The following is a 27913-nucleotide window of genomic DNA, read 5'->3' as shown; positions in this document are numbered from 1 at the left end:
ATAGGGATATGTTGTTGTTGTTGTTGTTGTTGTTGTTGTTGTTGTTGTTGTTGCAGCATTTATACCCTGCCCATCTGACTGGGTTGGTCCAGCCACTCTGGGCTGCTTCCAAAACATATAAAAACATAATAGAACATTAAAAAACTTTCCTACACAGGGCTACCTTCAGATGTCTTCTAAAGGTTGTATAGTTACTTATTTCCTTGGCTCAAGGGTCACATAACTCCATACCCTCCAACATTTCTCCAATGAAACTTGGTATGTCGTAAGGAAAAGCAGGGCATTCAAGAATCAAACCAGAAACTGGGACAGCTTCTGTAAATCAGGTACTGTCCCCAGAATTAAACTAAGGGCCCTTTAATTACAGCGGGTCTAAATAATCTTTAAAACCCAAGTAATCAACTTGAATTGCTATGTGGATCACAGCCAAAACAAAAAACAAAAGAAAAAACCACTCTGTTCCCTTTTGCCTCATTGTCCAGAGCACTTGCGTTCTGCAGTGATCAGAGTAAATTGGGTACAACAAGCCATTGCCTGTTATGAAGTCAGAAGCTGAAACAAAAGACGTACTTGTTCAGAGAAGTTGACTTTTGGAGGAAGAGAAAGAAAATGGAGCAACAACTTACCAAGAGGTGGTTCCCTCTTGTCCTAGTTTGCCTCTACCACGCCTCTCCCTTGACACATAAACCAACCTCCTATTTAATCTCTCTCCCTACGTGGTGGAGACTTCCCTCAAAGACAGCCAAGGCAGAAGCACCTGCTCTTGGTTTACTACTCGGTGAAGCTCTTGTCATCACAGAACAAGCTTCCATGGACATTTCATAAACCTTCCTCTTGGATCTAGCTCCAGATTGGGTCAACTTCTTTGCTGGTAAGTTTCTGAACTTCCTCCCCTGCCCTGTGTGGCTTCAGTAATCTGAATCCCAATGGCTTTCCTATCTACGGTCTTTTATGAGCTAGGAAAGATAGTTTGCTTTGCATTTTATAGTCTCTTTATCTAAAATATCGATTTTCTGCAAAATAGTTATAAGCGGCCGAGAAAGAGCCAAGAAAGTTGTTCCAACTTCGAAGTGTTTGTGTTCAACTGTGCAATCTGAACCATGCTTACACAGAAGTCATGGGGCTTACTTCCAGGTAAGGGGAGTTAGGATTGCAACTAAAACTCAAGATCTCGAAGGGAAGCATCTTTTAAGATCAATGGTCATTCAGCTTGAGCGCAAAGAGGATGCATGTGGTTGGAAAAGAACAAAAGAACCCTGTTTTCCTTAATGAGTGGTGCTTAACCCTACAGAGTTGCTTCTGAAACAGGCTGAAGGATTCATAAAGATTTGTCATGAGCAGGATGAAGGCACTGCCTCATATCTTAAAAGCCTCATATCTTAAAAGCTTCTCCAAACTGGAAATGGCTGCATTCCAGAATGAATACCCTGCAAGAGTCCCGGAAAAAGCGGGACATCCTGTTTCCCCCCTGCAAGAGCATGGCAGCCATTTTGCGCTGAGAACTTGCCCCAGAAAAAGCACTTTTGGGGGGGCCACGAACTTGTGTGGCACCCCAAAACAGGCATTTCAGGGGCCCTGAAAAAAGCGCCTCTTTGGGGTTCCATGATTTTGTGTGTGTCATGTGACTTCTGCAGACAGGAAGATGCATGTCCCAGTTTTGGAACTCAACATGTTGGAGGGTACGAGATTGTCCATTTCTAATTGAGAAAAAGTGAGCAGAAACTGTCGACAGAGGTTATAAATCTTTGTCCACTACCTCTAAAACAGGGGTTGAGCCCTTTTCAAACTCATAGATCAAAGTGGTAAGCATTTTGTGTGAGAGTTCCTTTCCTGACCCCACCCTGTTCCTCCCCACACTGCCATTTTTGTGATGCGTTTAGTGACATTTTCAGGTTACCTTAGGGTTGGAGCCGTGTGCGATTGTGGGTCATTTGACGCACATTAACCAGTCATTGTCTATACTGCAATGGAGGAAGCCACACAGCAGCGGTGTGGAACTAAAGGCCTGGACCCTCAGGCCATGCCCTCACCAGGCCATACTCCTTCCCTCAGGTCACAACATTCCTCACCCCTGATCTGTACCTTCCTTTAATGCTTTCTTCCTTGAATGTTAAAATGTGTCCATGTAATATTGTCATGCTTGTTCCCTTCCTGGATGAAAGTGGAGGGGTGTTTGTAGCTGTAGAAATCTCCGGCATGCAGCCTGCCATACAAAAGTAAGAGCCACATCCATTGCTACACCCACTTTTGTCTGTGGTCAAACACCTCCCTCCATACACAATTGCCTCAGGCCCCGGCTACAATGGGCCTGCAATCCCCTGAGAGTTCAGTTTAGTCTGTGGCTGAAAAAGTCTCCCACCCAGAGCAATCTAAAGATAATTCCAAAAATGTATGTCTTTTTATGCACATAGATCCATAATTGAACTAAGGGCTAAAGGAGAGCATGATAATTTATATCTAATGTTAGGTAAAGGTAAAAGTTAAAGGACCCCTGGATGGTTAAGTTCAATCAAAGGCAACTATGGAGTTGCGTTGCTCATCTGGCTTTCAGGCCGAGGGAGCCAGCGTTTGTCCACAGACAGCTTTCCAGGTCACGTGGCCAGCATGACTAAACCACTTCTGGAGCAACAGAACAGAAACCAGAGCGCATGCAAATGCCGTTTACCTTCCCGTCGCAGTGGTACCTATTTATCTACTTGCACTGATGTGCTTTCGGACTGCTAGGTTGGCAGGAGCTGGGACACAGCAACGGGAGCTCACCCCATCATGCAGATTCGAATCGCCAACCTTCCAGTCCCCAAGCCCAAGAGGCTCAGTGGTTTAGTGCCACCCACGTGCCTATGTTAACCCTACTCAGAATAGATGGATGGATGGACAGAAACTTTATTTGCAGTAGCCAATTGCCATAGCACAAAGATAAAATATAGTGGGGATAGACATAAATAGTTAGCTACTCAGAGTAGACCCAATGATATTAATTGGCATGATTAACTTAGGCCCATGAAATTCATCAAACCTACTCTGACTGATGATGAAGTTCTCTCTGCCACCTTTGGGAAATGTCCACATAAATATTACTCTGGAATTAGCTTCCGTGGAACGACTGGGCAGGCAAGCTGCAGGGTGGATTGCATTTTCAAGTACCGCATCAGTGTAATCATTATGAGGCACACACACACTTACATGGCAATTTCACTGCAATCTGCCAGAAACCCTCCAGCTCAAGGCAAGAACAACCTTTTCTTATCACCCATATTCCTTAACAACATGTTTGCTAAAAAAAACCAAACCAGGAAACGGATGCTGAAAGGCAATTAAAATTTGGCTGAGCATATGCCTAAACTGGATCTGACAGTTCAAAGCTGAGGATTCAGGAAGAAGTTCCGAAAGAGAAAACCACAAGGCCTGAAATCATTTTGATATAGATAATAATAATTAATAATAACATTTTTATTTATTTATACCCCGCCCTCCCCAGCCAAGGCCGGGCTCAGAGCGGCTTACAAGCAATAATAAAAACAAGATGAATGATTACAAACTTAAAAACAAAAATAAAATACAACATTAAAATAATGGAACATTAAAATATTAAAATGTAGCCTCATTGCAGGAGGAGAAGGAAAAGAAAAAAACAAAAACAAAAACAAAAAGAGAGAGAGAGAGAGAGGGAGGGAGGGAATCAAATTGGCTCCAAGCCAAAGGCCAGGCGGAACAACTCTGTCTTACAGGCCCTGCGGAAAGAAATCAGATCCTGCGGGGCCCTGGTCTCATGAGGCAGAGCGTTCCACCAGGCTGGAGCCAGAGTTGAAAAGGCCCTGGCTCTGGTCGAAGCCAATCTAACTTCCTTAGGGCCCGGGACCACTAGGGTGTTGTTATTTATGGACCTTGAGGCTCTCCGTGGGGCATACCGGGAGAGGCGGTCCCGTAGGTATGAGGGTCCTAGGCCGTGAAAGGCTTTAAAGGTCAAAAGCAGCACCTTAAATCTGACCCTGTACTCTACCGGGAGCCAGTGCAGCTTGAAAAGCACTGGGTGAATATGCTCCCATGATATAGATGTGTCTTTGGCAAACCCAGTGCTGTTTTTCTAGAAAAAAAGGTGTTGGAATTTGCCATGAATGCCTCCCTTGTTCTCTTATAATGGAGAGCCAACCTGAGAGGCGCCGGAACTAAATTCTGGTGAGTTCCAATGGAAAAAAATACCTGGGGAAGTTCATGACTAAGATGAAGGGGAGATGGGACTAAGCAAGCCTTAAGTGAGAGATTACTGTGAGAACGGTGAACGTTGGCTACTGAGGAACAAATGCACCTGATAACAGCTTTTTCTTTTTTTGGAGAATTAGTGGTTAGGTTAGGGAACTTGTGGCCTTCCAGGTATGTCAAGTTCTTGTTCCTATCATTTCATTAAAAAATATAAATAGATACATTTCTATACTGTTCCTTTTTATTTTAAGAAAAAAATTCCAAAGAGGTTTAGAGCCTACATCAAAGCATCAAATCAAACAATCTGAAATTTAAAAAATACAGAAGGAAATCAGATACAGAGCATAAATTCAAAGCCACATAATTAACAGGAAACTAAAAATGTTATCTTAAAGATTTCAAAAGAAGACATAACAAAGGAGGTCCAGCATAGAATACACATTTAACACAGCAAAGTTAACACCACTAACTTTTTAAATGTTTGATGTTTTACTGTGCTTTTTTATATGCTGTAAGCTGCCCAGAATGGATGGGGAAACCCAGCCAGATGAGCAGGGTATAAATAACAACAACAACAACAACAGTTACATTTGTTGTTTGTTGGCATCCATCTGTCCTGGGAGACAACGGGAGAGTGCACATTTTGGGGTGAAGAAAAATTGTTGAAAAGTTGCAGTGCCCTTTGTGGCTGTAGAGGGTCAAGTACCGGGGTCAAGTACAAATATTTCAAAATGAAACATTACTAAAGGAAGTCAGCTATAAAATACACATTTAAAACAGCATAGTTAACAGGAGAATAACATATTATCTTAAACACAGAACATATCTGCTGCTGCTGTTGCTGCTGCTGCTGCTACTGCCAGTGGTGGTTCATGGTGGGCAGTGGTTGTGGAAGTTCGGGCTCAAGGACCTGGGTTTACACTAAGAGACCTGGTACCTGGCGGAGTAGCAGAGGGAATTCAGGGTGATGCTAAGAGTTGCATGTGGCATGTCAGTATTTGCTTGCTGGCTTGCTGCCCATCTGACTAGGTTGCCCCAGCCACCCTGGGCGGTTTTCAAAAAATCAAAACAGCCAACACAGTAAAACATCAACCATTAAAGGCTTCCTTATACAGAGCTGCCTTCATATGTCTTCTAAAAGTTGTCTGGTTCTTTGACATCTGATGGAAGGGTGTTCCACAGGGCAGGCACTACTACCAAGAAGTCTCTCTGCCTGGTTCCCCTTAACTTCACTTCTCGCAGTGAGGGAACTACCAGAAGGTCCTTGGAGGAGAACCTCAGTGTCTGGGCTGAGCGATGGGGGTGGAGACGTTCCTTTGGGCATACAGTGGTACCTCAGGTTACATAGGCTTCAGGTTACAGACTCCGCTAACCCAGAAATAGTGCTTCAGGTTAAGAACTTTGCTTCAGGATGAGAACAGAAATCGTGCTCTGGCGGTGCAGCGGCAGCGGGAGGCCCCATTAGCTAAAGTGGTGCTTCAGGTTAAGAACAGTTTCAGGTTAAGAACGGACCTCCAGAATGAATTAAGTACTTAACCTGAGGTACCACTGTACAGGGATACCTTTCACAGATACATCTCCTATTTCAACAACTCTGTACATTTCCCCTCCCTTCTCAACTATAGGACAAACCACTAGCATGTCCATTGCTCCACTAACTTGTTCCCCTGACCCCCCACCCATCCCTGCCACGCAGCCCCCAAACGATTACACAGAAGGGCTGAAAAAGGTTCTGCAGCTCTGATACGACTATAACCACGCAGCGTATCCAAAAGCCGCCGCCAGAAATACAGGAGCAAAATAATTCAACGGGGAAAAGCCAGCAGTCAGCTCAATAAAAGATGAAAGCGTGGCTTTAGCAGCAATACTCATGTAACCCTCCGAGCTAAATAATAAGCAAGGCTACCGCTTTCCGACATCAATGACCCATCGTGTCACAAACCCTTCCTTTCTTTTAAATCTATTTTTCATTGAGGACCAAGCGTTCTCTTCTCCAGCATTAGAGGTTTAGAGTGAACAGCTCCTCGTTCCCCTTTTACTGTAGTTACACAGTTAATAAGTTGGAGGGCAACTTTAAAGCTTAGCATGCCTTGGCAGTTAAATGCTTTGGTCATGAAAGTGATATTGAATTTGTACGATTCTAGTAGGACTGAGACTTCTGAGTTCTTCAGTACAGAAGCTGACAAAGGGAAGGGGTGGAAACCAACTGTGGAGAGGGTAGAAGTGGTGTCCCCCTTTTTTGGGAAATGCATCCTTTTCAAATAATTCATAGGAAAAGCTTTGAGTTAAAATACAGCAGGGTTTCCCAAACTTGGGTCTCCGTCTGTATTGGGAGTACAGTTCCTATCATCACTGACCACTGGTTCTACTAGCTAGGGATGATGGGAGTTGTAGTCCAACAACAGCTGGAGACCCAAGTTCGGGAAACCCTGAAATACAATGTTAGTTAAAATACAATGGACTGGATTTAATATTGTTGATAATGTAATGAATGGCTCTTTAGTTATAGATTAATCCTTTAGCAGAAAACCCTTTTCGGGGTATGGAATACAGTAATCCCTCCTCTTACTGTGATGGCCTGGGATTCGGTTTCGGATGATGAACCCGAGGAATCCCAGCCTGCACAGGATTCCCCACCTCCAGAACCAGCTGAGCCAGGGCTGCAGCATGAGCCTGAAGGGTCCTCACCTGTGCTGGATCCTCAGGTGCAGGCACCAGCTGAGTCTGCTCTGGCTCCTGAGGGGGTGGAGGACCCATTGCCTGCAGGTGCTCCACTCTCAGCCCTGTCAGGGGAAGCTGAGGTTGCCTCTGGGTCCGGTAACCCTCCAGCCTCTCCTGAGCTGCAGAGGCTCAGGGCAGAGAGGCGGAGGGAACTAAGTTCCCGCAGGAGGAGTGTTCACCTCCAGGCCAGGAGAGGCGAGTCACCTGAGGATCGGGGCCGCCCTATGCCTCAGGGCAGATAAAAGCCAGCCAGCCCCAGTCCCAAGTTGCGGGAGCAACATTGCTGGTTGCCAGATCTTGCCTGAACCCTGCCCTGCACCCAGCTTCAGCTTTTATGGACTGCCTCCATATTGCACCTTCGGCCACCGACTGGACTTGGACCTCACCTCTTGGTTAACCCACGGGACCAGCACACTTACGCACATTTGACTTGCAGGATTTCAACCATATGTGGTTGATGGTGGGCTCACTGGCAAAGGAAGAGGGGGATGGGGGAGCGCACCGTCCCCGGCAGCGCGATCCTGGTGGGGTTCCATCATGGCTGTTCCCCCATCCCTGGGACTTGCGCCAGCCCTGCCCCTGCCTGCTTTCCGCCCCCGGTGCTGGAGCATGAATCTTTGCCACTGGTTGGGCTGGTCGAAATGGTACAAGTCAAGTCACAAGTGAGTTGGGGAGCTTGGAAGCTCTTTGCACTGGGCCCACTTGAGGTTACCTGATACAAACGGAGTTTTTAAGCCCTCTGCCTTGCTTGCCGGCTCTGGAAGGCTCTTGTGAGATCTCACGGGACAATTTGACTTCATCAGAGATCTCACACCTTCTAGAGCCTGTGCACCAAGCAGATCTAGCCTCATCAAAGCAAGGCTTTTTGTGCCAGGTCACCCAAGCAGTCCCAGAATCAAAAAAGCTTTTTCAAGCTCCTGGCTTTGCTTGCTGAGCCAGGAGCTGGTTAGATGCAGAGGATTGCTGGGAGGAACTTCAGTAAGCTCCCCTCCCTCCTGACTCCCAGAATCAGGAGAGGCATGAAATGGGAGGCACAAAGACAGGCACATGGGTGTGGGTGGGTGTACATGTTGAAAATATTATTTAAATTAAAGCAAATATTAAAAATGGCATTTAGGAAAATCACTATTTACTGGGAGGAAGACAACAAAGAGACAGGACGACAAAGGTGCTTCTTGTCTAACTTGGGGTACCATTTGGTCTGGGAATGGTGCTGATTATTGGGCTACAGTTGCACATCTGTGCTAGTGATCTTGCTTATATCCCTGTTAGACCTTTGGTTCCAATAGCTCAGGAGTGTCCAAGCTGGTGCATTCCAGATAGTTTGGACTACAGGCCCTATTAGCCCTGCTTGGCAAAAGCTGCAATAGCTGATGTAAATAAATAAAGAGTTTTGATAACCCCCCCAAAGCAACAAAATAAATTTGGGTCAAATACAATGCCACCTTTTGTATATCCACATTTTTGTGGCTACCTCCAACTCTTGGAATGAAAGCTGAGGTAATTCGAACCTTGTTGATGGAAGTGAGAGTGCTGCCAAGATACACGTTCGATCTTCTATGCTTCCTTATTAGATTACGGAAAGAAGTTGCAAATAATTACTATGCTTCCTAGAAGGGAAGAAAGGGAAGAAAGAGGAGAGAAATTATGGTGATACAGTGGTACCTCTGGTTAATAACTTAATTCATTCCGGAGGTCCATTCTTAACCTGAAACTGTTCTTAACCTGAGGTACCACTTTAGCTAATGGGGCCTCCTGATGCCGCCATGCCGCCAGAGCACGATTTCTGTTCTCATCCTGAGGTAAAGGTCTTAACCTGAGGTATTACTTCTGGGTTAGTGGAGTCTGTAACCTGAAGCGTTTGTAACCCGAAGCATTTGTAACCCGAGGTACCACTGTACTTGAAATATCAAGAGGTTGCAAAACCTCTTGCTTCTCTTTTCATGAAGTTCAGGCCATCTGTCAGTGTCCAAGTAAGCTATAAATATGGTTTGATGAGATGTCTGGTGCAGTCCACAGATGATTCAGACAGATGAACCAGAAAAGCAATTTGGTTCTTAGCGATGTGAAGCTGAGGCTTCGTATAGACGGAAGAATTGGAAGATAACATTGAATTGGCATCGCGAGCAGCCAGAATCAGAAAGCAGGCAAGGAAATCACCCACCAGTGTAAATCTGTGATGGGAGAAATTGCACCAGTCAAAGTTACACCACCATTAAAGGTGAAGGTGCCTTGCTTTGAATTCAACAAATCTGTTTAAAAAATGTGCCAGAAAATCCAGTGTATTAAAGGAAGCACGAAAAGAGTCAAAGGAGTTTTTGAACAGTGTTCCGAGTTCTGGGAAAATGCAAAGTAATCTGAATACTGCACAGGGAGAGTTGCATTATCTTACCATATACTGGTTTGCCATTCTGGTGCGATCAAATGTACCAATGCAGCTCAATGGTAGAGCATATTCCTTGCACACAAAGATTCCTCAGTTTGACTCCTGGCATATCCAGGTATGGCTGAGGTAGACCCTCCATTGAAACCCTGGAGAACTGTTGCCAGTCTGGATGTAAATCATACTGAACCAACAGTTTGACTCCATGTCTCCAGGTCATGAGTTCAAGCCCGATGTTGGGCAAAAAAAAAAAAGAATTCCTGCACTGCAGGGGGTTGGACTAAATGACCCTCACGATCCATTCCAACTCTGCAATTCTAGAATTCTAAGATTCTAAGGCTGCGTCCTACGTTCTTAGAGTTGCTGCATTTCACAATTCAAGAAGACAGGAAATATTTTCATGTTTGTGACAACAGCAGCATGGATGCTATTAGTCCAGAGATGGAAAGAAGATGAAGTGTCTACCAGAGAGGAATGGCAAATTAAGCTGTTAGACTACACCGAAATGGCAAAACTGACCGGAAAGCTCAAGGACCAAGAATGCAAAAATTTCAAGAAAGAATGGGGAAAATTAAATTATTACTGTAAGCAGATGAAAACATTAGCAGGATTTTAATCTCGCTTGAAATGTTACAAATACTATGGACAATATGGATAGATATAAAATATAGACTATGACATAATATGCAGTTGAAAACGTTGACAAATCAAATCAAATCAAATCCGTTTATTGTGAGGACCATGCCTGTGCACAAAAATCAACACTACAATAGTTAAAAATATTAAAATTCATTACATACTATGCCAACAAAACCATCTTCCCACAAAATAGAAAAGGAGGGAAAACGGGCAGCGAGTTAAACAGACGATGAAGGGGTCTTTACATTGTCGACCATAAATCTTTCCCTGGCTTTCATGGCCTTCATCACAAAGACCGCTACCACATGGGTAATGCGTGGGTTTGCATCAACTAACAAAAATTTTACTCTATCTTCAGGACTGGTTATAGAGTTGGGTATAATTTGCAGCAATGCGTCTCTAAAGCCCGAGTAAATGGGGCAATCGAGGAAATAATGTGTAAGATCCTCTTTAATTTTCATAAGGCAAGGATATAAACGTTGTTCAGCTGGGGGTTTTGTGTATCTACCAGTCAGATAAGCAGTTGGCAATGTTTGAAACCGTGCCATGGTGAAAGCTCTCCGAAGGGTGGGATCAGTGATCTCCACCAAGTAGTTGGCACAGGTTTTAACTGCTTTTACTCGTGGGAACCAGTAGGAAAACCCAGAGTTTTTTATCTTGGTGGAGTCCAAAAAGGCGTCTTTTTCAAAGATCCATTCCCGAACTTTATCAGGGCTCCACAATTTGAGAGTGTTAAACGTTGACATTAGAACCCATGGAGGGGATGGGGGGGAAGTCTCGAGAAATATCTTTATATGGATATGTATTTGGTTTTGTTATAAATTTATATCTGTAAAATCAAATAAAAATGATTTTTAAAAAAGAAGAAGACAGGAAATAGACAGTGCAGGCTACCCAGGTTGTTGTAGAGATTGGGTGCCAAAGACAGCCTTATTTCTTTTCCCCGTTGTGGAAAAGATGCCTTCTTCTGAAGATAGTTGTTGTTGTTTAGTTGTGTCTGACTCTTCGTGACCCCATGAAGGTTAGCTCAACCATAGATACATTCCTGAAGAGGTAGCACCATGTACTTCTAGATGGCTTAGAAACTTTTGGTCTGAAATCAAAGGGTCAGAAACAGTATGGGAACATAATGAGACATAGTTAAAATAATGGGTAGAAACAGCTTATTCACTGAGCTTTGTAGTACAAATTAATCCATCTAAGATAAGATGGGAATTCAGATGCTTGCTCAAAGTGAAGGAGCCTTTGGGTGCTTTCCAGGTGAAAAGTAGTGAAGGCTTCAAAGGCATTCCAAAGGTGGAGACTTTGACCACAATCTGAGTTGCCTACCTCTGCCACCACCTTCCGCTTTCAGTACCCAAACTTATCCTGAGGGATTGGGAGGAAGCACGAGAAGTAGCAGAAAAGGAGGCCAATCTGTGAATCTGGGATCATCTAAGGAAGCTGAATGGTGGGAGACTCAAGACAGATTCAAAGGCTTCTTCATAAAATAATACATAATTAAACTATAGCATTTGTTACCTCAAGGTATAGCAATGGCCGCCATCTTGGACAACTTTAAATGATTAGTCAAATTCTTGGTCTTGCTTGTGGGTTTTGGATAGGCCTCCATTTGGCCACTGGGGGAACAGAACGCTTTCCTAGATGGACCTTAGGTCTGATCTAGCAGGTTTCCTCTTATGAAATCACTTTCAGATGTTTTATAGGAAGCAATTCATAAATGGAACCTAAATAAATAATAAAAATATTCTCGTATCTTTTTCTCACTGGGCCTTTTCTTGCCTGGAAGAAGAGGTAAGGCATAATCTCAGGCCTCAATGGAGCACCTTTGTCTACCAGGGATTGAGATTAGGACTACTGCTTGCTCCATCCATCATTTATGCCAGAAAGAAAGCCCTGGAGGAAAGGATGCACATAAATTTTCTGCCAGGGATTTTATAACTGGTTGTCCTAGTCCAAGTCTCTGGTTGAGCCCTGAGACTTTACACTACTTCATCTTCCCCTCTGTGCTCCTAAGTAAGGTTCTGTAAAGGACTGGTTGAATGGCAAAGAGCAGTGGGAGACGCCAGCCCAAGACACCCCCCCCCCGGGGATGACACAGACAAAGAAGACTTAGACCCAGGACAGTGGTGGTAGGACACTGAGGACCGGTCTGCGGAAGGGACAAGCTGGGAGGTGATAGAAGCAGGAAGTTTCAGAAGAAGAAAGCCATTCCAGGACAGGGTTGGGTGCTGAGGGTCACCGTGTGACCACAGAATCTGACAAGGAGGAGTCAAATGCTGCTTCAGTTGCTCAGCAGCTGCACAGCTCCTCTTCAGCTAACTCTCCTCCTTCACTGACACTCAGATCACATTGCTGAGCCAAACAGGCCCTGAGTGGGATCCTTTCCCCTCACCAGAGTTTTTGGCTGCTTGTGAGGAGTCCTGAGGGAGAGGGCTAGAGAAGGAAGGAAGGAAGGAAGGACCAGACGCCAGTCCAGCAACATCTTCAACTAGGGCAGATTAGCCTAGATGAACTCTGTTGCGTTTTTATTTTTGTGAATAAAAGCTGATTGCACTTCATGTCTTGAGTCCTCTTCCTGACCTGTGGATGAACTTTCATTCCTGACAGCCCCTTGACAGGTTCTGGGCATTGGGACAGAGGATGCAACAGCAGTTTGTGAGCAGGACAGCATTGTGCTTGCTCTTGCCCACAAGTATTTGAGCGGGGGTGACTAACATATGTGAGGATGCTCCCGCCTGAATATTCGCAACCCCCATAAGATAAGTATGCCTGTTCCCACACCACTGTAATGGTCCCTACAGGACCACAACAATGTCTCAGGGGCACCTTTGCCCCACTGCCCTCCGTGATCCTTACTTCTAAGTAATGCATTTAGAATCAAACGTGTTTCATATATCCTTTGGCTATGAGGCCGCTGGTTCTTTGCCACACATGGCAAAACACTTGCTATTGACTTTAGCAAACACCTGCTCCTCTCCCTTATGCAAGATCAGGTGGCAGAACAGCAGTCCACTGGAAGCTGAAGCATAAACAGTTATGTTAATATTTCTGGCTCCTTCACCCTCCCTTTCCTCTTTTTGATGATCTAAGAGCTTAGAGTGGCCTAAGAGCTTAAGAGTCTGTCGCTCCAAAGTCACCAGGGGACACAGAGCAGGCGGGAGAGCTGCCTAAGTACCCTTTATACTCCCTTCACACAGGGATAAAGCTGCTTGGTTGCTTGGGAAATAAAGGTCAAAAAGTTTAAGTTGTGTTATTTCAGACATTTCCATGGCAACAGGCTCGAACAAACGGGGCCTGAATGCAAAACTGAGGCATTATTCTAAACACAATATTAATGGTCCATCCCCCCATTTGCAGTGTAATGACGTCCTTCTTTCAAGAATGTGCTCATCGTTGCAGCATTTGGGTTCCAGATCTGGGCTTCTTAAATCCTGCAGCCCCTGGGCCCAGCGACAGTCCAAGATTTACAGAAGCCATCCCAGTTTCTGATTTGATCCTGGAATGTCCCGCTTTTCCTTAGGACACCCCTATTTTCATTGAAGAAATGGTGGAGGGTATGGTATAGGACATTCCCAGGGCTTTATTCCAGCCAGAACTCACTGGAACTCAGTTCTGGCACCTCTCAGGTGGGCACCATTGCCATTATAAGAGAACAAGGGAAGCTTTCATGGTGAGTTCCGGCCCCTCTTTTTCTAGAAAAATTGCACTGAACATCCTTATTTTCATTGGAGAAATGTTGGAAAGGAACACCTCTATTTTCACTGGAGAAATGTTGGAGGGTATGGAATAGGATGTCCCTATTTTCATCCAAGAAATATTGGAGTGTTTGGCCAAAACCAACTTTCTTCCTGTAAGATATCTTTCCTCAATCTGGTGTCCTTCAGACTACAAAACTCCTATCGTCCTTCACCAATGGCCATGCTAGGTGAAGCTGCTTTGGAGTTCTGTTCCTAAACATAGAAGGCACCAGGTTGTGGAAGCTCATTGGATGGGACAATCACTATTGAGGAGAATGTAGCACTGTGTGGGTGAGGAGTTACTAATTTCTTGACATTTCTGTTGAAATAAGCTGTGCCCAGCCTAGACAGCAAGCTCAGAATCTGAGATCTTGACCAAACAATATGAAAGGCTAGCAGAACTTCTCCACCCTCCGAGCCCCGATTTGCACCCAATCCAGCCTTCTTTAGCCCCAAACATGCTATCTGCAACTTTTTGTAACTTACTCCTCCAGACCTTTGTTTCCTCCAAAGTCTTTGCCTATCTTCCCCCGTATTTTTGTTTGTTTTCACTTTTAACATAAATCACTTATTGAGCCTACTTCAGCCATTGTCACCTGGAAATAATCTAATCTCTACAATGCCAGAGAAGAAGCATGACGAAACTGAGATGGCCATGGACAGGGAGCTACAACTTGTTAGCCAACCTCTTGACATAGCACCTTGTGGAAACAACTTTTACATATTTCTACCATGTGGCTAGGTTTAAACCTGTGCTAAATGCTGCTACAATTAAAAGACGCCTGCTTCTTGGGAGAAAGGTGATGACAAACCTAGACAGCATCTTAAAAAGCGGAGACATCACCTTGCCAACAAAGGCCCGTATAGTTAAAGCCATGGTTTTTCTAGTAGTGAGGTATGGAAGTGAGAGCTGGACCATAAAGAAGGCTGATCGCTGAAGAATTGATGCTTTTGAATTATGATGTTGGAGGAGACTCTTGAGAGTCCTATGGACTGCAAGAAGATCAAACCTATCCATTCTTAAGGAAATCAGCCCTGAGTGCTCACTGGAAGGACAGATGGTGAAGCTGAGACTCCAGTACTTTGGCCACCTCTTGAGAAGAGAAGACTCCCTGGAAAAGACCCTGATGTTGGGAAAGATGAATGGCACAAGGAGAAGGGGACGACAGAGGATGAGATGGTTGGACAGTGTTCTCAAAGATACAAACATGAGTTTGACTAAACTGCGGGAGGCAGTGGAAGACAGGAGTGCCTGTCATGCTCTGGTCCATGGGGTCACGACGAGTCGGACATGACTAAATGACTAAACAACAACAACAACAACAGCAACAATGCTGCTGCTGTTCCTGTTTCCTTTCTTTCAGTTTTCTTCTCTCTCTCAATATTAGCTAAATTTAGCAAAACTGCACTAACTGAATATATGTAAGTAAATGAGTAATGGCAATCAATTTTCATTTTCTCCTTGACATCCTTGGTGACTGAGATGGGCAGATAGCACAACAATGTTCTCAAAATGCGCAGTTAGGTCTTCTCCATTCTGATTCTCCTTCTTAGTACCCCCCCAAAACAAACCTATTGTGTGAATTAGTCGATATAAGCTGTAGCAATAACTTGAGTGGGAATAGATTATGGCAGCTTTCAGCAACCTGGGACTGTCCAAATCTGTGGTTCCCACAGGGGGGCAATTAGATTTTTAATGGGGGCAATTTGAGAATGAGTTATTAACTGTTAATGGCCTCTTAGGCTTCCTCCATGCGAATAGTTCACTTTTTGAATAATAAGAATGTCACAGGGGGCAGGTGTCAGGATTTTAGAGATGCTTAGGTGGGGCATGGCCAAAAAATGGTTGGGAACCACTGGTCCAAATATTTTGGTCAGCAATTAGTTGCCTTTTTCTGGGCTGTACTACTTCAGAATTTAGGTGGGGTCTGCATGATTGAGTATTTTTCTTTATAGTTTAAGAAAATTATTCCCTGAACCCAGAACCATAGCTATCAACCATCCCTTATTTGGTGGGAAAGTCCCTTACCACAGTGGCTGTGTCCTGCTGCTGTCCCTTATTGATGATGTCCCTTAAATTTCCCGGGTTTCAAAGGAAGCAGCTCCTCTCCCTCCCTTCCTGCCGGCCAGGGAGAGGGAGGCTCCAACTGTGTTGCTTGGCTGCGTTGCTCACCCAATAAGGAGTCTAAGAATGACTGGGGGTGGAGCTTGCATGCCTTGTGCCGATCAAATTGGCTGCGTTGCCTGGGGACTCACTTTTGCTCAGTGCTTCCCAGTGGAGAGGTGATGGTGGTTTTCCTTGCTGCGTCCCCTTTGCTGGGTTGCTGCGCTGTGGGAACCACTGCTTGAGGCTTCATTTGGCTGCTGGCTGGGCTTTCTGCCTTTGGCTCGGAGGGGGTCAGAAGTTGAACATGCCTGTGCTGGGAAAATCCCTTATTTTGGCTGCTGATCCCTTATTTTCGAGGCTGCTGGTCCCTTATTTTCAAATCTGTAAGTTGACAGCTATGCCCAGAACACTTGATAAAAGGGAAAAGCTTCCAATCTAACTCTCCCCTCCATGCTGTTTTTTTAATATGCGGGGATTGTTTTTTGCCCTTGGGTGAGCTTTCTATCATGAGAACCTTCAACTGCAGTCAAAGGTGGTGTGTTCCAGACAGAGATTCACTATAACGTCTGCTGTTTCTAAGATCTAAATCCAACGGACAGTTGGTCCTTCTCTAGCCCATATGGGGAAGTTCACACATTTTTGTTTTCTGTGTGGGCAACATACAGAGCATCTATCATGCTACTCACATCTTACGTAGGAATGAAATGGTACAACCATCTTGGGTTTTGTTTTTAGTAGAAAAATCATTGTTTTCTGTTCTTGTCGGGAGGTTCAAAAGGTCAGCCAAGGAAGACTTAAGGGGTGGTGTAAAAGCATGCCTATTATGGGGAACTTAGACTTAGAAAAACTCTTATTGCCCTTCTGGTAGGCTGAGAGGTTAGGTTGTGTGTTTGTGTGTGTGTGTGTGTGTGTGTGTGTGTGTGTGTGTTTTAAAAAAGTGTATATAAGTGAAGCTAGCAAACAGAGACGGTTGCTTGGGAATTCAAGAAAGTATTTTAAAATCCCAAGAAGAAGCCAGGACAGAGAGCGTTACAGAGGCATCAGACGCCAGGGATAAAAGAAGCTGAGCCAGAAGCTGCACTGCTATTAGACTAGGATGAGCTAAAATTGTGTTATTGGCTTAAGCAGGAAAGTGCCTGGATAGAAAAAATGATTTTTCTATGCTACTTTCATATCCAAATTGCTTATTGGAGTAAACTGTATAGAAAGTACCTTCTAATCTTATGTTTCTTTCCTTCTGTTCCTTTTCTCTTGCTTTCTCTTTCTTCTCTTTCCTTTCCTTGTCTTTTCTTCCTTCTGACTTTGTTCCGTCTTAGAGGCAGAGGGCCTTCTCGGTAGTGGCGCCTGCCCTGTGGAACGCCCTCCCAGCAGATGTCAAGGCAGTAAGCAACTATTTCACTTTTAAAAGACACATGAAGGCAGCCCTGTTTAGGGAAGTTTTTAATGTTTGGTACGGTATTGTTTTTAATATTCGGTTGGAAGCCACCCAGAGTGGCTGGGGAACCCCAGCCAGATGGGCGGGGGAATAAATAATAAATTATTATTATTATTATTAAAGTAGCTATTTTTTCTCAGTATATTATAAAAAAAGATCTTTTGTAATGGGAATGTGGTTTTGTACATCTTTGAATCAGTATCGATAAATGCATTTTTTTAAAAAAAGAAAAAGAAAAGAAAGTGACTTCCGATCAAAGAAGAGGAGTTGCAGATTTCTGCGAGAGGGAATTGACTGGCAAAGTCATTGTCCCGAGATATTGTGATAAGCCATTATCTTTAAAAAGAATGATTATCAAACTGTGCGGATGATACGGTCTTTGCTGGCTTCTGGTTACAGCAGCCAGGAAGTGCAACCTCTGTATGATACCTCTGTTATGATACCTCTCATTTGGGCAAAAAAAATGAGAGGCACAAATACAAGATGGGTGACACCTGGCTTGAGAGCAGTACATGTGTAAAGGATCTAGGAGTCTTGGTTGACCACAAACTTGACATGAGCCAACAGTGTGACGCGGCAGCTAAAAAAGCCAATGCAATTCTGGGCTGCATCAATAGGAGTATAGCATCTAGATCAAGGGAAGTAATAGTGCCACTGTATTCTGCTCTGGTCAGACCTCACCTGGAGTACTGCGTCCAGTTCTGGGTACCACAGTTCAAGAAGGACACTGACAAACTGGAACGTGTCCAGAGGAGGGCAACCAAAATGGTCAAAGGCCTGGAAACGATGCCTTATGAAGAACGGCTAAGGGAGCTGGGCATGTTTAGCCTGGAGAAGAGGAGGTTAAGGGGTGATATGATAGCCATGTTCAAATATATAAAAGGATGTCACATAGAGGAGGGAGAAAGGTTGTTTTCTGCTGCTCCAGAGAAGTGGACACGGAGCAATGGTTCCAAACTACAAGAAAGAAGATTCCACCTAAACATTAGGAAGAACTTCCTGACAGTAAGAGCTGTTCGACAGTGGAATTTGCTGCCAAGGAATGTGGTGGAGTCTCCTTCTTTGGAGGTCTTTAAGCAGAGGCTTGACAACCATATGTCAGGAGTGCTCTGATGGTGTTTCCTGCTTGGCAGGGGGTTGGACTCGATGGCCCTTGTGGTCTCTTCCAACTCTATGATTCTATGATTCTACCTGGTATCGGCAGTAGATATCTCCATCATAAAACCTGTATGTCAACTTCCCATTTTGTCATTTTGCTGACCACTGTCAGTTGACGTAATTAAGTTGAGCTACCAGGAACATTGATCTAACCCAATATGGCAGCTGACATGTCCCCAGCTATAATCCAGCTCTGAAACAAAAAAAAAGTTTTGGCTCAGACTCTCCCCAACAGCACATCCAATTAAACTAAGGGCTGAAAAATGTTCCATCAAGTTTATACCTTTTCTGAATTTTGCTGTGATTAAGGGAACATTGTTCTGTTTCCTGTTTATTCATCCTTCCTTATTACCTTTTCCCTCATGAACTCCTGATTACTCAACACCTAAAGCCTCTAATATGCTTGTGTTGTTTATTCCCTTTAATTTGTTAAATGGTTCACTGCTTTTCAGGCAATGAATGTGAAAACTCAGTCAAAGCCACCCAAAGATTGATGTGCATTGCTTCTTTCCCAGCAGAGACTGGATGGCTGGCCAGATCACAGAATTTTAGGGACCCCAATGATCATCTAGTCCAACCCCCTGCAATGCAGGAATACGCAGCTACCCTGTACGGGGATCGAACCTGCAACCTTCATTATCAGCACCACGTTCTAACCAACTGAGCTATCCAGGCTGACATACATCAGCTAGCTTTCTATCAGGTTTCATATTGTCACTCTTCCACATTAATGGAACTAGGTGCTAATAAAGCCATACCAAAGGCTGCCACCCAAAATGACACAAACAGCCTTCATGTGTTTTTCACATTTTGTGTCCTTTCCCCCCTCGTTCAGCAGCAGTAGTACTGAAAAAACCATTTCAACTTTCCCTGTGATTTTATTATTTCCCAATTGCCCTCTGCGCATCAAGATGGGCAGTATCAAAACATCCCTCGTAGCTCATGTTTTGTTTTGTTTTCCTAGCTTAAGGCATTCCTCATACGATACGGTTCAGTGTACTATATCAGATAATGAATGAAACAGGGAGTGAAAGAGCATTTTATCTAGTAAGATCGAAAACATTGTTCAAGTGCGTGGAACATTTCTCTTGACCCATGAGAAAAAGGAGGCTGTGCAAACTGTCGTTGATTTAGCTCTAGCAGCCACAAATCTTTTTTCCCTTCCTTTTGTCTGTTTAGTACTGAAATGTGCTTGGATAGTGGCTGTTGAGTGAAATATGTAGACAATTTCCTTATATATCATCAGGCTAATTTTTCAAGAATTGTTTTTTAGCTGTGCTTTTAGATTGGCCATCTGCGTGGATTCATATATTATTTTTGTCAGGCCTTGGAGACAGGCCACACCAAAAACCTGATTCCAACACAGATGGAAAGAGAGCCAAGCCTGATCAGCAGCATCTCCTGAAGAGATTGAGGGGAGTAGCAAACTTAGATGGTTGGATTTTATAGGACAAGGTTTGCCAGTACTTCCAACAGCACCCACGAAAGAAAAGATTCCCTCAAAACTCCACAAGAGCCTGCTTTCTCTTCTTGCTCGGTTTCTCTTTGACCAGACTCAGCCTCTCCTACATTGAATTATGACCCTCAAAACATGGCAGATGATGCCCCCCCCCCATGATGGGGCAGCAGTTAAGGCGGGAGGAATGCCCACACTATTTTGTGGTCCTGTCTCTTTCCCTGCTGTTTCCAATGTGGCAGCCATTTTGTTTTACGCAACACACACTGCATGGCAGCCATTTTGTGACTGGCACCCACAGGGGTGCCAACTTGAATAAAAATGGGGGGGCAGGTAAATGTCACCCTGCATAATGTGGCATGCACACAACATTTGAATGGCAATGGCCATCAACTGGGGGGGGGGAGCTGTTATGTATTGAAGGGCTCACCCTGGCCACCAGGGGTATTGTGTATATAGTTTTCACTCAGGTCCACATCAGTTAATTTCAGGCGGGAAACCCTGGGGTGTTGTTGTTACAATGTTGACAGCCGACTGCCTATAAAAGCAGGCCGGCTGAGCAGTTCAGTTCAGTTCAGTTCCAGCTTACTTATAAAGAACTACTTGGATAAATTTCTGTGTCATCTGCTTTGTCAACCCACTACTTTGATAGGAGCCCTCTCAAATATTTTATTGGGGGGGGGGCAAAGGGACCTCGGACCCTAGGAGTTGGCTCCTTTTTTATATAATATTTTTTATTGATTTTAACATATACATTATAAAATGTACCACGAAACTTATCACTTATACAATCTTTTTTGACTTCCATCAGCACCTCTGATAATCCATCGTTTTATCCACTTCTTATACATTTCTTAACTTTATATTGCCTTTAAATCTCTTAACAAATTATCCTTCCCCTTATCTATTTTTGCAATACTTCCAATAATTCCCCCCCAGCAAACCTACAAACGTCATCTGATCTTCACAAATACTTTTCAAATAGTCTGTAAATTTACTCCAGTCTTCCATGAATTTCTGGTCCCACCGGTTTTGAATTCTTCCTGTTAGTTTATCTAATTCTGCATAGTCCATTAACTTCATCCTCCATTCTTCAATTGTTGGTAATTCTTCTTGCTTCCATTTTTGGGCCAATAATATTCTTGCTGCTGTTGTTGCATAAAAAAGGGCTTACATTCTTTTCTATTTATATCACTCCCAACCATATTTATATCACTCCCAACCATACCCAATAAAAATGCTTCTGGCTTCTTTATAAATGTATATTTCAACATTTTTTTCAACTCATTATATATCATCTCCCAGAAGCTTTTCACCTTCTTGCATTCCCACCACATGTGATAAAATGTTCCCTCTTTTTCTTTACATTTCCAACATTTATTACTGACTTTATACATTTTCGCTAACTTAACAGGTGTAATATACCATCTATACATCATTTTCCTCACATTTTCTTTTGGAGCATTACATGCAGTGAGTTGGCTCCTATGGGTGCCCGTGGTGATTTTCTTCAAAATTCCAGCTGCGCCAACTGGTCCCAAATGGTTGGCGACCCCTGTATGTAGATTCAGGTTGGTCTTGATTAGTCCATGGGGTGATCTGCCAGTATGCAGACTGAGGTATTATTGGGCCGTATTCTGTTTTGGCGTCACCTTTGCACTGCAGCACTTAAGCAGCATTTATGCTGTGAAACAGAGCAGCTATTTCACAACCCTCCCCTCACCCCCAGTAAGTCTATTGCATTTTCATTGCTGGGAAGATGTGGTTTGACTGTTGGAGCAGGAATTGTCAGGGGAGGCCGTCTGGTGTGTTGGGTGTTAAAAAGTAATTTAACCACTGCCAGAGGCGGCTCTTTGGCCGTAAAGCTTGTTTAAAGTTCATCTAAGTGTGGCAAACATTCCTCTCTGCACTTTCATGGGTTTTGGAGAAGAATAGGACCTGCAGTAATAAAATAGAAAACAAGATGTAAAGTCTAGCTTCTGCGCCATAGCATTTTGTGAGCAAACAAGTCCTGGAATAAATAGCATGCGTTAACATCTCTCACAGATTTTTGTCCCTGTTGCTGAGGATTTGTTTTCTTCAAAATTCAAATCACACTTTAGGCAGGGACACTTTTGCCATGTGGAAGCTTAAAACTTTTACATCTCCATTTGATGCACATCTGTTGCGAAAATTGCAGGCGAGGACTCGGGGAATGAGAAATGCAGAACGATTTTGGCCGTTTGTAAAAGTCGAAAACCAACTGGATTTATTGTTTGGCCTCTCTCTGCATTGCTATACCTGGGAAACATCTAGTGTAGGAACGTGTGCCATTCTGGAAATGGGTGACAAGCTATATCTCACTTTAACACCTTGCAGAACAAAACAGCCTAATCGTGATGGCCATCTGAAAAACAAACAGTCAGCTCTTGTGCTTTTTTGCTACCATCTGCTGAGGTCCAGCTCACCTACCAACCTCTCTCTGCTAAACGAATAAGACAGGAAAGCAGATCAGGGCAAGCCTGTCTGGAGAATTCCTCAAGACCTGCACTCACTGCATAAGTTGATAATCTGAAATTTTGTACCCTCCAAGTGTCCTGATTTTCCAGGGACAGTCCCGGAATTACGCAAGCCATCCCAGCTTCTGATTTGATCCCAGAATGTCCTTATTTCCCCTGCCAGTGCCACTCCTGCCACAATTAGAGAAGAGGGTGAGCCGGTGCTTATTCTGAATGGTGGCGGCGAGGGAGCATCCTCTTGCCTCTGCATGGTTTCTGCTGCTGCCTCCCCACAACGTTGGGCAGTTCATGCCAACCTCTGGAGAACAGGCAAGAAGAGTTTGGATTTGATATCCCGCTTTATCACTACCCTAAGGAGTCTCAAAGCGGCTACCAATCTCCTTTCCCTTCCTCCCCCACAACAAACACTCTGTGAGGTGAGTGGGGCTGAGAGACTTCAGAGAAGTGTGACTAGCCCAAAGTCACCCAGCAGCTGCATGTGGAGGAGCGGGGATGCGAACCCGGTTCACCAGATTACGAGTCCACCGCTCTTAACCACTACACCACACAGGCAAGGAGGAGACAAGGCTGCTGCCACAACCCCATGTGATGAGGGGCAGGCAGAGGGCAGGGTCACTCTGGCTAGGGACAAAGGGGGAGCAGAGTGGAGCATGAGGAATCTTGGTAATTTATTTTAAAAATGCTTGGTGAGTCCACGTCTAATCTTGCCCCTTTCTAAAATATATTCATTGGTGTGTATTTTTCTTTTTATAATTTGACCAAACTGGTCCTTAAAGACCTACATTGGCTCCCAGTACATTTCCAAGCACAATTCAAAGTTTTGGTGCTGACCTTTAGAGCCCTAAATGACCTCAGCCCAGTATACCTGAAGGAGCGTCTCTACCCCCATCGTTCTGCCCAGACACTGAGGTCCAGCTCCAAGGGCCTTCTGGCGGTTCCCTCCCTGCGAGAAGTGAGGTTACAGGGAACCAGGCAGAGGGTCTTCTCAGTAGTGGCTCCTGCCCTGTGGAACGCCCTCCCATCAGATGTCAAGGAAACAAAACTCTCTGACTTTTAGAAGACATCTGAAGGCAGCTTTTAATGTTTGAAGTTTTATTCTGTGTTTAGTGTTCTTTTGGGAGCTGCCCAGATCATAGCTGTCAACTTTTTCCTTTTCTTGTGAGGAATCCTATTCGGAATAAGGGAATATCCCTTAAAAAGGGGGAAAATGTTGATAGCTATGCCCAGAGTGGCTAGGGAAACCCAGCCAGATGGGCAGGGTATACATAATAAAAAAATTATTATTATAATACAATCGGGATTATGAGGTTTTCTCAGAAGAGTGGAGGGTTCTGTGTCCCTGACAGGAAATGTTCTGCAGGAGGTGGGGGGGGGGACAGTAAATGCAGGGTCGAGGAGGGTCTGTTGGAGAGGGCAGAAATGTCCCTATTTTCAACTCTGGAATGTTGGAGGGTGTGAAATTTGTCGATAAAAGAGCATGCAAATATATTCACAAATAGTTCCAAAGGTTAGTCTTGCTAAGCAAAGCTCCCTCTCAGATGTGCACGTATCTTTTGACATTGATCTTTTTAGAGAGATGTTGGCAAGATACGCTTGCTCTCACTTCCTGGATCTGTGAAATCTTGCCATTCCTACTACAGATGCAGTCCTTAATGTAAAACCCATTTGGGGGGGAAATATATATATTAAGGTTGCTGGCGATTCCCAGCAATGAATCATGCTGGGAGTTCCTTGAGGTGCAGTTATCTTTATTGTTATGGAATAGAGGAGGACACACGCGGATTATTTTGGCCACTAAGGCCCCTTTTAATGGCAATATATATCTGCCAGGGCCATTAACACATCACATTGTAGTCTCTCTAGCTTTATTAGAATTAACGAAGTGATCCTACAGAGGGGTGAAGATTGCTTGGTGGAGAAGCTGCCAGTTCATAAGCCCTGCCAGCTCACACCAGCCAAGGTTTTTAAAGCATTGATTGAAGCCAAGCACATGAACGTGAAAATATAGTTTCTCCCAGTTTCTCATTTTGTTCTAGCCTTACATTAAGTTCCTCACATTTCTGCATCAGTCATGGGGAATGGAAATTTACATTCTCATGGAAATCTGCCAGATTTTAGGGCACATTTCCCCCAATATACAAGTTAGTTGTTGGTTTTTTAAATACATTTTTATTAAATTTTCACTTTAAACAACAAACAATAAATTTGCATATTCATCTACACAGCTCATTTTCCACAGGTCTGCTGAGCAATGACTTCCCTCCCTCCCAGCCACAGGCTTTCTTTTTCAATCCACATCTCACAGTTTCCTCTCCTTTCCACAAATCCATGTCGTAAGATTTATTTCAGTCCTGCTAATGTCTTCAAACTTCTACAGTTTATTGACTTATTAGTCAATAAATTTAATCCAATCTCTTTGGAATTTTGATTCTTCCTGGTTTCAGATCTTACAGGTCAGTTTTGCCAGTTCCGCATAATCCATCATCTTCCTATGCCACTCCTCCAATGTTGGTAACTCCTGTAATTTCCACTTTGGGGCTAATAAATTTCTCGCCGCAGTCATTGCATACATAAATAGTCTTTGATCTGCCTTTTGCAATTTGCAGTGGGGGTGGGGGTGGGCCAATATACATGTTAGTTAATGCAACTTTGCCTGGTGTACACATTTTTGCAAGTAATTTCCCTAGCACAATGCATTTTAGGTGTTATTTTTCATGATTATATGCATTTGATTGGGTTGGAGAACTGCAAACACCAAATTCAGAAGAGTGCAAATTTCAAAGAATAGCTGTGCTTCATCTTGCACATTGCTTCTGAAAGTGAGAATCAGGTAGGTTTGCATTAAAATCTGAATGGAACCATATTTCTCCCCCATCCATAGCATAGGTGCATCTAATGAAGTTGGAGGGCCATCTGCTATAGATGTGTTAGCTGAGATTCCTGCATTGTAGTGGGTTGGACTAGATCAGTGTTCCCTAACCTTGGGTCTCCAGCTGTTTTCGGACTGCAATTCCCATCATCCCTGACCACTGGTCTTGTTAGCAAGGGATGATGGGAGTTGTAGTCCAAAACAGCTGGAGACCCAAGGTTGGGGAACACTGGACTAGATGACTCTTGGGTCCCTTCCAACTCTATGATTCAATAATAATAATAATAATAATAATAATAATAATAATAATAATTTTTATTTGAATTTTATTTGTTGCCCACCCTCCCCAGCCAAAACCGGGCTCAGGGTGGCTAACACCAAATATATAATACAGTGGTACCTCAGGTTAAGTACTTAATTCATTCTGGAGGTCAGTTCTTAACCTGAAACTGTTCTTAACCTGAAGCACCACTTTAGCTAATGGGGCCTCCTGCTGCTGCCACGCTGCCGGAGCATGATTTCTGTTCTCATCCTGAAGCAAAGTTCTTAATCTGAGGTAATATTTCTGGGTTAGCAGAGTGTGTAACCTGAAGCGTATGTAACCTGAATCGTATGTAACCCGAGGTACCACCGTACATTAAAAACACAAAATCAAACAATTGGTTAAAATAGAGTTCTAAATCACATTTAAAATCAGAATAAAATTAAGTGGGAATCCACAAATCACAACCATAGGGGTAAGGAAATGTCCACCAGGAAATGAATAACTTACCCTCAGAGTCCACGCTCAGCTCATTCTTTCTCTCTTTGATTGGGAGACTAGCAAAGCAAGGCACAAACTGGCAACAAGTCCCTGCAGCAGCTTTGTCCTCACATCTCCCCAAACAGAACCAGACTGGATAACTTCAGCCATACCATCAAGGCTCATTCAGTTCCACATCTGTCAGTGCGATACTCCATCATCTGTCAGAAATACCCGTCTACTCTGTCTATGTTGATCAACAGGGCAGGCTTTATGCAAGATCCTCATATGAATGCACACAGGCCAGACATTTTTTAAAAAGATAATATTCAGAAAACTGTGACATGGCATTTTGCTGCCAGCCTTGACATCACCATCATTCAACAACAGCATCTGAAAGGAGAGCTCCAGCACGAAGCCACAGAATTGGCATTCATTAGCATTTTTGATATGATGGAACTGGGGTTCAGAAGAGACTTTGGCCACATTCTCAACAAACACTTAAAGTGCTATGATACCACTTTAAACAGTTATGGTTCCCCACCCCAATAATTCTGCGAGTTTTGGTTTGTTTATACATTCACTAATTTTATACATTTCATTAATTTTACAATCATTTTGACATTTCAAAACTTGACATCCTCCTCTTTCTGTGGTTCCTTAAATTTATATTTAATTCTTCTGCATATCCAAATTAACCTAATTTGCTCATTTATTCATCTTTTTAAAATATATACTCTTATGAAACTGCAGGCTATTACATTAATCCTGCCAATGTTTTTATCTGTTTACAGTTTATCTGTAAATATTCAATAAACCGTTTCCATTCTTTTATAAAAAGTTTGCTATCTTGATTTCTTATTCTTCTGGTAAGTTTTGCCATTTCTTCATATTGCATCAGTTTTTGTATCCATTCTTCCTTTGCTGGGACTTCTGCTTCTTTCCATTTCGGGGCAAGTAACATTCTTGCCGCTGTAGTAGCATACATGAATAAGTTTCGATACAATTTAGGTAGTTCTGTCCCTATAATTCCCAAAAGAAATTGAGAATTACAGAGCTACAATTTCAATTTTAACAGTCAATACCTCTGCCTGAGGAACAAGGGGGAATTGTCACCCTGTGAGTGGAATAGTGGGGCCTCCAAACGACTCTCAGCACCTTTAACAAACTACAGCTCCCAGAATTCTTTGGGGGAAGCCATGATTGTTTAAAGTGCTATCATAGTGTCTTAAATGTAAGGTGTGAATGTGACCTAGGATTTAATCTGGCTTTGAGGGGTGGGAAGCATTGTCCCACTTTAAGCATTTCAGTATTGATTTTGCTAGGACTATTTTGTCAGAAATAGCTCAGAATGTGTCACACTGAGTGCATTCTCCCTGCATGTATAAACATAATATGTAAAGGTAAAAGTAAAGGAGCCCTGACAGTTAAGTCCAGTCACAGACGACTGTGGGGTTGTGGCGCTCATCTCGCTTTACAGGCTGAGGGAGCCGGCATTTTATCCGCAGACAGTTTTTTCAGGTCATGTGGCCAGCAGGGCTAAGCCGCTTCTGGCGCAACGAAACACCGAAACCAGAGCAGCGCATGGAAACGCCATTTACCTTACTGCCACAGAGGTACCTATTTATCTACTTGCACTGGTGTGCTTTCGAACTGCTAGGTTGCCAGGAGCTGGGACAGAGCAACGGGAACTCACTCCATCACGGGGATTTGAACCACTGACCTTCTGATCGGCAAGCCCAAGAGGCGCAGTGGTTTAGACCACAGCACCACCCATGTCCGGCTAGGCTACAACCTTTTTCCTCTAGTCTTACATATGGAGGGGATTTGTTATCATCTAGAAGCACCCAGATGTGAGAACACATACCCAGTCTGAAGTGGTGCAGTTCATGCAGAGGTTAACTTTCCTGAGTGAAAATCAGAGCAGCGTTTCTGAAAGGCTCAGACAGCAAACATGAGGATATT

The 27913-nt window shown here is 43.7% G+C and overlaps 1 protein-coding gene across 1 annotated transcript in view; it reads left to right on the top strand.

Annotated features, from left to right (window-relative positions):
- Positions 1-705: 705 nt before the first annotated feature.
- SLC13A1 (solute carrier family 13 member 1) overlaps positions 706-27913 on the top strand; it is an 86837-nt gene continuing 59629 nt past the window's right edge. Inside the window, exon 1 of the mRNA XM_081877970.1 lies at positions 706-871. The gene's annotated coding sequence lies outside the window, so the exon portion shown is untranslated. The remainder of the gene's footprint in view (positions 872-27913) is intronic.

Source organism: Podarcis erhardii (genome assembly GCF_964252035.2).
Source record: "Podarcis erhardii genome assembly, chromosome: 10".
Taxonomy (NCBI): domain Eukaryota; kingdom Metazoa; phylum Chordata; class Lepidosauria; order Squamata; family Lacertidae; genus Podarcis; species Podarcis erhardii.
This window is presented reverse-complemented; position numbering and strand designations above follow the sequence as displayed.